This window comes from Gobio gobio (genome assembly GCF_949357685.1).
Source record: "Gobio gobio genome assembly, chromosome: 10".
In the NCBI taxonomy this organism is placed as follows: domain Eukaryota; kingdom Metazoa; phylum Chordata; class Actinopteri; order Cypriniformes; family Gobionidae; genus Gobio; species Gobio gobio.
This window is the reverse complement of record NC_137116.1, coordinates 28,824,943-28,837,484: the sequence shown is the minus strand read 5'-3', so window position 1 is coordinate 28,837,484 and position 12,542 is coordinate 28,824,943. Positions and strand designations below refer to the sequence as shown.

The 12,542-nt window shown below is 38.7% G+C and overlaps 1 long non-coding RNA gene across 1 annotated transcript; it reads left to right on the top strand.

Moving 5' to 3' along the window:
- Nucleotides 1-10,810: 10,810 nt before the first annotated feature.
- LOC307132224 lies at nt 10,811-11,864 on the top strand. The gene is made up of 3 exons (XR_013817270.1): nt 10,811-10,885; nt 11,371-11,572; nt 11,672-11,864. It is a non-coding gene; the product is annotated as an uncharacterized lncRNA (long non-coding RNA).
- Nucleotides 11,865-12,542: the final 678 nt, after the last annotated feature.

Sequence of the window (12,542 nt, the reverse complement as noted above, 5' to 3'; positions counted from 1 at the left end):
GTTTCTATTTTTTCAATTCCTCTTGTCATTCTTACTGCATTTTTAACTGACTTATTCTGCATTTTCAAGTTCTCTACCATCTCTTTCATACTTACTGTACGTGGAATTCCATATACCACTCCCTTACTACCACCTATTCTTTTTTTCCCCCACTCTTGCTACTTTTACTACTTTAATTTTTCCAATGCAACTCATCTTCTTTGCTTTTTCCATCTGCCTTTCATTACAACATCCTATCAGTAAATTTCCATCTCCCAAAATCCTTGCATATTTCACTTCTCCTACCTGTTCTTTTATTATTTTGGTTAACTTAATCGGATCAATTCTCTTAACTCCTCCTTCTCCCTCAAATCGTACCACTACATTAAATAGCATGCTTTTGGGATCCTTCCTTTCATCTTCTCTTTCCTCACTTTCCGTTCCATTTGAGCAAGCATCAGCTGGCTAGTTCTTCTTCTTCTTCTTCTTCTTCTTCTTCTTCTTCTTCTTCTTCTTCTTCTTCTTCTTCTTCTTCTTCTTCTTCTTCTTCTTTTTGTTCCATGGCCGTTGACTCCTTAGGAGTATTACCGCCACCTACTGTTTACTTAGTACATATGGTTGATGGATCTGATTTGCGAGAAAAAAAAGAAAGAGAAAAAAAAAGAGAAAAAAAACACATCCCTTAGGATCAGAGCCCACTTTCAGCTGCCGCTGCGTGTTCAGCTCCTCCAGCTTACACATTAAGCTCTTCACCTCCAAGATGATCAGATCTATACTTTCTCCTCTTATAGTCTAAATCCGGTGATCTAGTCCTGTAACCTCTAAAAAGGTTATTACTTCCTTAATCCTCTGACTATTACTCAAAGCCTTTCCCAATATATCCATAATGCCCACTGGTCTGTTCTTTATATTAATAAAAAGGTCTCTACGCTGTTCTTCATATTTACTACATTTTAAAAACACATGTTCTACGGTTTCAACAACACCACATTCATCACACATACCATTCCCATTTTTTCCCATTAATGCCAGAGTTGAATTTAATCCTGTATGACCCATCCTTAGTCTAGAAATCATTACCTCTTCCTTTCTATGCCTTCCATAATACAATTATTTTTCCGCTACAGATTTTACAATACTATAGTACCACCTACCTGTACTGCTACTTTCCCATCTTTGTTGCCACTTTCCTATTATTTCTCTATTAATTATTGATCTAACTTCATTTCTTCCTAAAAGTATCTTTACTTCTATCAAGTCTTTTTTTAACGCTTCTTTTGCTAATTTATCCGCTATTTTGTTTCCTACAATCCCAATATGTGCCGGCACCCAACAAAAGTATACAATTACACCCTCAATATTCAGCCTATATAATAATGTATAAATTTCTAGTAGCAGGTCATCTCTATCGGTTTTTGTTGAAATTATACTTTTAAGTGCTGATGCAGAGTCTGAGCAAATTACAGTCGGCACCAGGTTTGGCTTAGTTTGCTCTAGCCACTGCAATCCTATTATTAGTTAATTCTGCTGAATATACAGATAATTTGTCACTCAATCTCAAACTTATTTTTGTCTCAAATTTTGGAATATACACTCCTACTCCTACTTTTTGTTCTCCTGGATCTTTAGAACCATCAGTATAGATCTGTATACAAGAGAAAAAACGTTCTCTAATAAAAACATTAATTTCATATCTGTTACAATATTTTCCTTCTGCCTTCTCTCGATCCTCCAGCAATCTCATCTCAACATTAGGTTCGGGAATATTCCAAACCGCTACCCCTTTTAATGGCATATTAGGACAAATATCTATATTTTCCATACCGCATTCCTTAACCCATTGTTTATGCTTCCACCCAAAACTATTTCCGTTATCCTTTTTATATTCCCAACAATCATTTAAAATTTCTCGTGTACGATGACTCTTTGTACAACCCTGTAAATTAACCCAGTACATCATTGTAAGCTTTTTCCTTCTTAAGTCTAGTGGCATCTCCCCCATTTCAACCCTGATGGCATCTAAAGGTGTTGATCTTATTGCTCCACAGCAAATTCTAAGTGCCCTAGCTTGTACACTGTCCAACCTCTTTAGCTCTGACTTTGCTGCATCACCATATACTGCACACCCATAATCTAAACTAGACCGTATTAAGGCTTGATACACATTTAATAGTGCACTTTTCCTTGCTCCCCATTCATATTTGGCTATAGCTCGCATGCAATTTATGATTCCTTTACTTTTGTTCTCAACTTTCCTAATATGTTTATTCCATGTTAATTTGTCATCAAATATTAACCCAAGGTATTTAAATTCTGTCACTCTCTCTAATATCTGATCATATAATTTCAACTTCACTTGTTCCACTTTCCTTTTCCTTGTAAAAATCAAATATTGGGTTTTTAATACTGAAAACTTTAGTCCCCACTCCACTGACCACCTTTCAACTTCGTTTATTGATTCTTGTATTCCTTTGACTACATACCTTAAGTTCCTACCTCTTTTCCAAACTGCACCATCATCTGCATATAGTGCTTTCCCTATACTTGGTTTCACTCTTTCAAAAATATCGTTAATCATTATATTAAACCATATGGGACTGATTACACTCCCTTGTGGAGTCCCATTCAGAATATCTTGCAATGTTGACATTTCTTCCCCTATTCTTACCTGAAATGTCCGTTTAAACAAGAAATCCAATATCCAGTTATATATTCTCCCCCCCACTCCGATTGTATCTAGCTTAATTAATAGTCCCTCCCTCCATAAAGTGTTGTATGCCTTTTCAATATCAAAGAAAACATCTCTTGCAATTCAAATCTGTTTGTTCGGAAATTCTTGATGTGATTGCTCCGCTCACAGTTAAACATACTAGTCATACCTCCTCGCCTTGGGTAAATGATGACATTCGCTCACTGAGACGACTGTCTAGGCAGGCAGAGAGGAGATGGAGAAAATCCAAAATTCAAGTGCATTATGACTTGTTCAGAGAATCTTTGGTTACATTTCAGAAGGTTTCAAAAGACGCCAAGCATAAATTTTATTCTGAGACTATTTTAAAGAACGCTAATAATTCCAAAGTGTTATTTGATACAATCAATGCGGCCATTAATCCGATCCAAAATTTGCAGCTGGACTCCCTAACTATTACCTGTGAAGAGTTTCAAAAATTTTTCAAAGAGAAGATTGAGAACCTCCGTGCTCATATACCACAGGTAGGGGCTGATGTGCATGCTCCGTCACCATGGACTTCCCCTAGGGAGTGGAGCGACTTTTATCCTATGACTCGTTCTGCTCTAGCTGATACTATTGCACATTTAAAACCTTCCTGTTCGAAAGATGACTTCATGCCACCACGGCTCTTTAAGCAGATTATGGATACCGTGGATATCAATATCTTGAACTTAATCAACAAATGCCTTAGCCAGGGCATCTGTCCAACTGATTTCAAACATGCTGTTGTGACTCCTTTATTAAAACGGCCAAACCTCCCTACGGACGACCCAAATAATTTTAGGCCGATTTCAAATCTGCCATTCTTAGCTAAGGTGCTAGAAAGAGTTGTTTTTAAGCAACTTCAAGACCACCTGTGGTCGAATTCCATAACGGAGGTGTTTCAATCTGGCTTTAAATCAAGGCATAGCACTGAGACAGCGCTGGTGAAGGTGCTAAATGATTTTTTTTGACTCTGGACAAAGGGGAAAACTCTGTGTTGATGATTCTTGATCTCAGTGCTGCGTTTGATATGGTGGACCATAACATTTTACTGCAGCGTCTGGAATCTTGGGTTGGTTTAAAGGGGAATGTCTTGAAGTGGTTTAGATCGTATCTTGCTGATAGATCTGTTTCTGTGTGTGTAAAAGATTGCATGTCCGGGAGGTCTCTGTAATTGTGTGGGGTTCCACAGGGTTCGATTTTGGCTCCTATTTTGTTCTCTTTATATATGATACCTCTTGGTTCTATCTTTCGGAAGCACAACATGTCTTTTCACTGCTACGCGGATGACGTACAGCTTTATTTTTCGGTAAAACAGTCAACCTGTAATACTTTTGATAACCTAATAGCTTGTATTCAGGAGGTGAAAGACTGGCTGGCAGCTAATTTCTTAAAACTAAATGCGGATAAAACCGAGGTTATAGTTTTCGGCCCAAACTCACACTTAGTGTCCGAGCGACTAAAAGATACCACCCTGTCAGTTGCAATCTCTGACAAAGTTAAAAGCCTTGGTTTTATCTTGGATTCTGATCTAAAAATGGATAAACAAATAAATTCGGTGGTCAGATCTAGTTTTTTTCATTTAAAGCTCTTGGCCAAAACCAAACCTTTTTTATCCTCAACGAATTTTGAGAGAGCTATTTCCGCGGTCGTCTTTTCAAGAATGGATTATTGTAATTCACTGTATGCTGGGATTTACAAAAAAGCTCTGGCACGCTTGCAAAACATTCAAAATGCTGCAGCCAGATTAATTAAGTCAGCCAAGAAAATGGAACATGTTACACAGTTATTGAGATCCCTAAATTGGCTACCAGTTGAGTATAGAGTACATTACAAGATCATTGTTCTGGTTTTTAAAGCACTGCATAATTTGGCCCCCCCATACCTTGCTGAGTTGTTGTCAGTTTACATCCCGTCCAGGTCATTGAGATCGGAAAATCAAAATCTGCTTGTGACTATACGAACAAATCTGAAACGTAAAGGTGACAGAGCATTTTCGCGAGTTGGTCCTAAATTGTGGAATGACCTCCCGCACTCTGTCAGATCAGCAAAGTCGTTGGCTGTGTTTAAGTCACTAGTGAAAACCCACTTATTAGCTGTAGCATGGGGGTCAGTTTGAAGTGTCCTGGCCCGCTGTGTGAAAGTGATCCAGTATATTGTTGTCTCCTGTCTAAATGGTCTGCTTGTATTATTTGTTTTGTTTGTCTGTTTGTATGTATGTACGTTTTATTGAAGTGTTTTAACCGATTGTTTGTGAAGCACCTTGGGCAACATCTGTTGTATTATGTGTGCTATATAAATAAATGAAAAAAAAAATGAAAAAAAAACAGTAACAAGATATTCTTTCATTAATAAAGCTTTTTTAACCTCATTTTCAAATAATATCAAGGCATCCATTGTAGATCTTTTCCTCCTGAATCCACTTTGAGCTGATGTTAAAATCTCATTTTTCTCAAGAAAATAATTTAACCTTCTATCATTTTTTCCATCACTTTACATAATGTAGATGTAAGAGCAATTGGTCTATAACTACTTGATTTTGTTGCATCTTTACCTGGTTTTGTTACTGGTATCACTATTGCATTTTTTGCATAAGTCCAACAAATTATTTAGCCACGTCTCTTGAATGCACATGATGTCTGGTGTCTTTTCCATTTCTGAGATATGTTTTTTAAATTCTTGACCATTTGCTATTAAACTCCTAGCATTCCAATGTAGTAGTAGGAAAGACATCATACAGCTAAGTACAATTACTCTGAGTCATATCCATGGCAGCATTTCCTTCCTCCGCTTTCAGAATGCCATGCACCTCCTCTGCTGAAACTCCTGTTAACTTGAGAAATTTATTAGCACATTCTACAATAATCCTTAACTTGTCAGATTTCTTTTCCACTTGTGAGGTGCCATTCACCACTGCACAAATAAAGGCCACAAAGTCAATTTTGTTTACTGAGATATGCAGTTCTGATTTACTCCTCTCTTTATTTACTTCTCTCTGGGAACAGGATTCTATCCTATTTCCTCGCACATTTACCTCCGGTTCAGTTTTACCTTTGTCTTTTATCTTCCGCACAGCTTCTGCATATGTCAAATTTTGCACAGTTTTAATTTTTTGAGCTTCGCAGGCTTCTTGTTATGCAGGACATCCTGCGTATGCTGCGCTATGTCCACCGCCACAAGTACAGCATTTAATCCCTACACCATCCTCACACTTGCCATATTCGTGTTCCCCTCCACATTTTGCACACCTCATTTTCCCTTTACAAAAATGTGCAGTATGTCCCATCCGTTGGCACTTGAAGCATCTCAAAGGTGGAGGTATGAACTCTCGTACCAAGAAGCTAACAAATCCCAGCTTCACTCTTGTAGGTAGATTATTCCCTTCAAACTGAATCATTACACTCATACTCTCACATCTTTGGTTGTCTTTCCACATCTGCAATCTTCTAGTAGATACAACTGTTCCTCCACTTAGATTTTCTTTGATATCACCATCACTTACATTTAGAGGCACTCCTGAGATAACTCCTCTGATTCCATTACCTATTTCTGTGGATGATAATTTTCCTCCTGCCAGTGATTTCAGTTTCAAAATTTTTTGTTTTTGTTTTTCATCCTTACATTTAATCATTATTCTTCCATGGTTTAGATACTCTACAGCTTTTACTACTCCGATCTCTTTCTCAATTGCCTTCGATAGCTTAACAGGATGAATTTGTTGTTCTGACTGCTTAGCAAAAGTAATTAGTACCTTGATTTGTCTTTCTTCCTCTTTATCATATACACCTCTTGTTTGCTTTGTTTTATTACTTGTTTGTTCACAATCAGATCCATCACCCATGCTATTCTTTTTCTTCCTTTTAAATCTTACTTCTTGAAAATCCATTTCTTGTTCATTATCACTATCTGATATTTCTCCCCTCGTTTTCCTTCCTTCCGCCGCCATTTTCCCTCATCCAGCTGGCTAGTTTGCCATGCTGGTTCCTTAAAACTGGATATTTCCTGTTTCCTGTCATGACAGGCAGACCCAATAATATTTAAAGACATACGACATAGATAAGAGGACTAAAATGGACTAAAATGACTAAGACAACATGTAAACCTATTAAAACTCTAATATACATAAAATCATAATATAAGTGTCTCATTTCTATAACAATGACAATAAATTATTATCATTATTAAACACAGGTGATCACTTATATCAATGTTGCTTCAATGCATTTAGGGGTGTGGTCCTGGTCAAGACAATCTCCTGAACTCCACACTGAATGTCGGAATGGGAAAGAAAGGTGATTTCAGCCATTTTGAGCGTGGCATGGTTGTTGGTGCCAGACGGGCCGGTCTGAGTATTTCACAATCTGCTCAGTTACTGGGATTTTCATGCACAACCATTTCTAGGGTTTACAAAGAATGGTGTGAAAAGGGAAAAGCATCCAGTATGCGGCAGTCCTGTGGGCCAAAATGCCTTGTTGATGCTAGAGGTCAGAGGAGAATGGGCCGACTGATTCAAGCTGATAGAAGAGCAACTTTGACTGAAATAACCACTCGTTACAACCGAGGTATGCAGCAAAGCATTTGTGAAGCCACAACACGCACAACCTTGAGGCGGATGGGCTACAACAGCAGAAGACCCCACCGGGTACAACTCATCTCCACTACAAATAGGAAAAAGAGGCGACAATTTGCACCAGCTCACCAAAATTGGACAGTTGAAGACTGGAAAAATGTTGCCTGGTCTGATGAGTCTGATTTCTGTTGAGGCATTCAGATGGTAGAGTCAGAATTTGGCGTAAACAGAATGAGAACATGGATCCATCATGCCTTGTTACCACTGTGCAGGCTGGTGGTGGTGGTGTAATGGTGTGGGGGATGTTTTCTTGGCACACTTTAGGCCCCTTAGTGCCAATTGGGCATCGTTTAAATGCCATGGCCTACCTGAGCATTGTTTCTGACCATGTCCATCCCTTTATGACCACCATGTACCCATCCTCTGATGGCTACTTCCAGCAGGATAATGCACCATGTCACAAAGCTCGAATCATTTCAAATTGGTTTCTTGAACATGACAATGAGTTCACTGTACTAAAATGGCCCCCACAGTCACCAGATCTCAACCCAATAGAGCATCTTTGGGATGTGGTGGAACGGGAGCTTCGTGCCCTGAATGTGCATCCCACAAATCTCCATCAACTGCAAGATTCTATCCTATCAATATGGGCCAACATTTCTAAAGAATGCTTTCAGCACCTTGTTGAATCAATGCCACATAGAATTAAGGCAGTTCTGAAGGCGAAAGGGGGCCAAACACAGTATTAGTATGGTGCTCCTAATAATCCTTTAGGTGAGTGTATATGGTATGATTGTACCCTAAAATTCAACATATTGACGCAAAATGATAACTGCAAAACCAAGTTTCGCTGCCTGGAGTCCAGCTGTTTCTGTGAATTGCAGCGATCCATTTGCTTCTCTTTTCTGTAGCTTTTGGCAGTCTGTAAAAAAAGAAAATCTACTTGTACCATCAATCTCATTTTTGTGTGTTTTTCACGGCATTCACGCTGAAAACCAACGCTGTCTCTCAGTTGTTTTGCCACTCAGTGGGCGTAAGCACAGTCACTCCGGACGACGGTGATGGTGCGTACCCTCTATATAAGCCCTGCGTTTTGTCCTGTTCAGTTGTCTGTCGTTGTCGCTGTATGCTAGGTGGTTTTGTTCATGGCTTATTCTTGAGAGTTTATTCCTGAGTTTTCGTTTCTTTGTTCTTGGAAAATAAAGTTAAGCTGCCGCAAGTAGATCCTTTCTCCTCGTCTCTGCAACCCAGTCGGTGACATCCACAGGGGAAGTTGCAACATTCATTAAAATATAAAGTAATTCTTTGACTTCATTTTCAAATGTATTTTACTTGTGCTCAGACATGGTCTTCATTAAGTTAAAATGGCTGTATAAAGACAAAGATTAATAAAAGTGTGGGGAAATAAAATTCAAGTAACAACCAGGTTTGGTAAATTATTACAATACATTTGAGCAATACAAAAAATCAACACTTCAATGCTTCTTCTGTGAAAACTTACAGAACTGTGTGTGCTTAAGTGAACATTGGAATATACACCGATCAGGCCTAATATTGTGTTGGTCCCCCTTTTGCTGCCAAAACAGCCATGACCTGTCAAGGCATGGACTCCACTAGACCCCTGAAGGTGTGCTGTGGTATCTGGCACAAAGATGTTAGCAGCAGATCCTTTAAGTCCTGTAAATTGAGAGGTGGGGACTCCATGGATCGGACTTGTTTGTTCAGCACATCCCACAGATGGATTGAAATCGATTGGATTGAGATCTGGGGAATTTGGAGGCCAAGTCAACACCTCAAACTCTTTGTTGTGCTCCTCAAACCATTCCTGAACCATTTTTGCTTTGTGGCAGGGCGCGCTATCCTGCTAAAAGAGGCCACAGCCACCAGTGAATGCTTTTTCCATGAAAGGGTGTACATGGTTCTACAACAATGCTTATAGGTATATGGTACGTGTCAAAGTGGCAGGACCCAAGGTTTCCCAGCAGAACATTGCCCAAAGAATCACACTGCCTCCGCCGGCTTGTGTGTTCCCCAGGTAAGCGACGCACACACACATGCACCCGGCCATCCACATGAAGTAAAAGAAAACATGATTCATCAGACCATGCAGGCCACCTTTTTCCATTGCTCCATGGTCCAGTTCTGATGCTCACCTGCCCACTGTTGCCGCTTTCGGTGGAGGACAGGGGTCAGCATGGGCACCCTGACTGGTTTTCGGCTATGCAGCCCCATACACAAAGAAAAACTGTGATGCACTGTGTATTCTGACACCTTTCTATCAGAACCAGGCCAGCCTTCACTCCCCACGTGCATCAGTGAGCCTTGGCCGCCCATAACCCTGTCGCCAGTTCACCACTGTTCCTTCCTTGGACCACTTTTGATAGATACTGATCACTACAGACCGGGAACACCCCAGAGGAGCTGCAGTTTTGGAGATGCTCTGACTCAGTCGTCTAGCCATCACAATATGGCCTTTGTCAAAAGCGCTCAAATCCTTATGCTTGCCCATTCTTCCTGCTTCTATCACATCAACTTTAAGGACAAAATGTTCACTTGCTGCCTAATATATCCCACCCACTAACAGGTGCCGTGATGAAGAAATAATCAGTGTTATTAACTTCACCTGTTATACTGTTATGCCTGATCGGTGTATTCTTATATAATCTTGTTATGTGGCAATTGGTAAAGTTTTTGCCTCATACCTAAGTGTCCTGCCTTTATGCTTCCCTATGTTTGCTGCTAACATCAGAACAAAGGGACAACCCAGTGCATTTCCTCTCTTGTGGCTTACTAAAACACATAGCAGATGAAATGCATGTCTAGTCAGATTTTTACTTAAATTAAAACTGTTTACTTAAATAAAAAAAGGGGAGATACCTGACTATTAACAGGGGTTCTTTATTAATACATACAATTATAATTTGTAATGTTATGACAAGGTTTTACATCAATGTTGTGATAACAACTGACAGCCTTGATAAAACTTTCTATGTTAGCTTGACACATGTATAAAGCAAGAAAACACTGTTTAAAAAATGACTTTACAGTGCTTCATGCAAACTGTGGAGACAGCATGACAAAAAAATCTGATCATAAAAACGAAAAGCGGAGCTAACTGAGCATGTGATATGTAATATCATCTTTCTAACTCATTCAACTGCCCCATGTTGCAACCATCTGTGCTCTCCCCTATATCACGTAGTGTATGCGTGCACTCTCTATGTGTGTTTTTGTAAATGAGGGAAATTCTCGATAGGCTATTGTCAGATCGCACATCATCAAAACAATCACAATATTATCGTATTATATATATCGCACATCCTCTATTTGTATCTTGTTCCTCTGAGATCACAGCTGAAAACTTCTATTAATATCTCAATAACATTGAGAGGATTTACCCTTGATGTATTTCATTACTACTGTTGTGAATTCTCTTCCTTTAAGTTTAAAGTTGGCTATGTGTGTGACGTTTTAAGTTATGACTTGCCTAAGTAACGTAGTGCAGCGTTTCCAGCACGTACAGTCTTAGCGTATCTGCCTATTCACTTACTCCAGCGGAGGAGTCAGATCGCGCGCTCTCACTCAGCTGCAGCGTTTATGTGCAAGAGAAAGTTCATGATGAAGTAAGTTTATTGACATGTATATTGTTAATAACCCAGATGGTTACACTGTATAACAGCGGTGCTACGTTAGACCAGGTTTATGACGATGTTGATGTTTAGCGATCTTTCTGAGTGTAATTTGATCCTGATTAACGAGCGGATTCGTCCCGCTAGCATCACGGCTCGTATAGCTCATGTTTACAAAGTTATTATCTGCAACATTTCCAGTGTTATAATATCGTTCACTGGCTGTCATGATTACTGCCTGTATAAATGATCCAGTTCATTTTATATATAAACTATATTTGGTTGGTTCTGTCAATTTCATTGCACTATACAGTTGTTATTATTGCAGATTCATGCTAATATATATTTCTTGATTATAATTATGCATCCGTGCATTGTGTGGGGTTATTTTTGAGGCTGCAATTTATCGTACTGTTATTGTATTGAACAGTATGCAGAAAGTCTGTATTTATTTATTTGGTTTATTTTATTTATTTCAGAAACTACCTCAACTACACTAATGTGTATATGGTCACATCTTGTACAATAAACAGCCAAATTCAATCTGATGACTCCGACTCCCTGACCAGAGTTCTGTAGCGGTCAATAACATATTCACCAGCATTCAGTGGGGCAATCCCCAACAACTACAACAGAAGCCTTTGCTTTGGTGACATCCTTGGTGTGATTCATATGCACTGGGTGGGGCTAAATTCACTGTTTGACTCATACATTTGGGACTTTCTCATCTTGTTGAACAATCGTTAAAACATTTGTTTTGCTCTGTTTTTTTTGTTTCAGTATGTGGTTGTTATCTACAGTCAACTGCTTGTGACCCCTTACTGAAAAAACGAATTGTATTACTGCATGACTCAGCAAGCAGTCAGTACACTTGCACTGATGCAAGTCACATGCAGTCGCATAATGAAAAATCATGAGTTTCAACCACAATCTCTTGAAACTGCTCTTTCCAAAAAAGTAGCATGAAAAGAAGCCCAACTTCATATTCAAAGCAGTTTTACCTAACTGTAGATATAATATAAGTCTGAATTAAATTTTCCACATTATTTATAACAAATTATTTAAAAATAAAATGTACAGTCTATTAAATCCTGTAAATGATTTATGTAGGCTATTATTATATATCAAGTATTGTATTTAAGAATGGCTTTATTTAAATCAATAAAGTTTTATGACTTGTCTATGTCTTGATTTAGTGTTTCATAAAAATTGGGTGTGATCACTGTTTGACTCATTCTCTTGACACTTAGCCAGCTTTGAACTGTTAGAGGTTTGCTAAAAAAAGATTGGTTGTGTTTATGGTTGTCAAGAGCCTCTTGTCTCCAAATAGCTGCTACTTGCAGGAACATGTGCAAATCAGTGCTTAGGAATCAAATACAGGTAAATCTGATGCAGTCAAATCTCTTCCTGAAAAATGTCATGTTTACCACATTCCATTCGATTTTTCTTCAACTAATCGCCAGCTTGGAATTACAGTTTTTTTGGATTGCTTAAGCACGATTTTCAAAACAGGGCCCGCGTTTTCAAAACACTACACACAATTAGCACAAACACACACCCAATTAGCAAAACACTACAGATCCTTTGCATAATTAAACACTCTTGTAAAAACTATACACTTCTGTTTCAAAACCACACTTTGTTACCATAT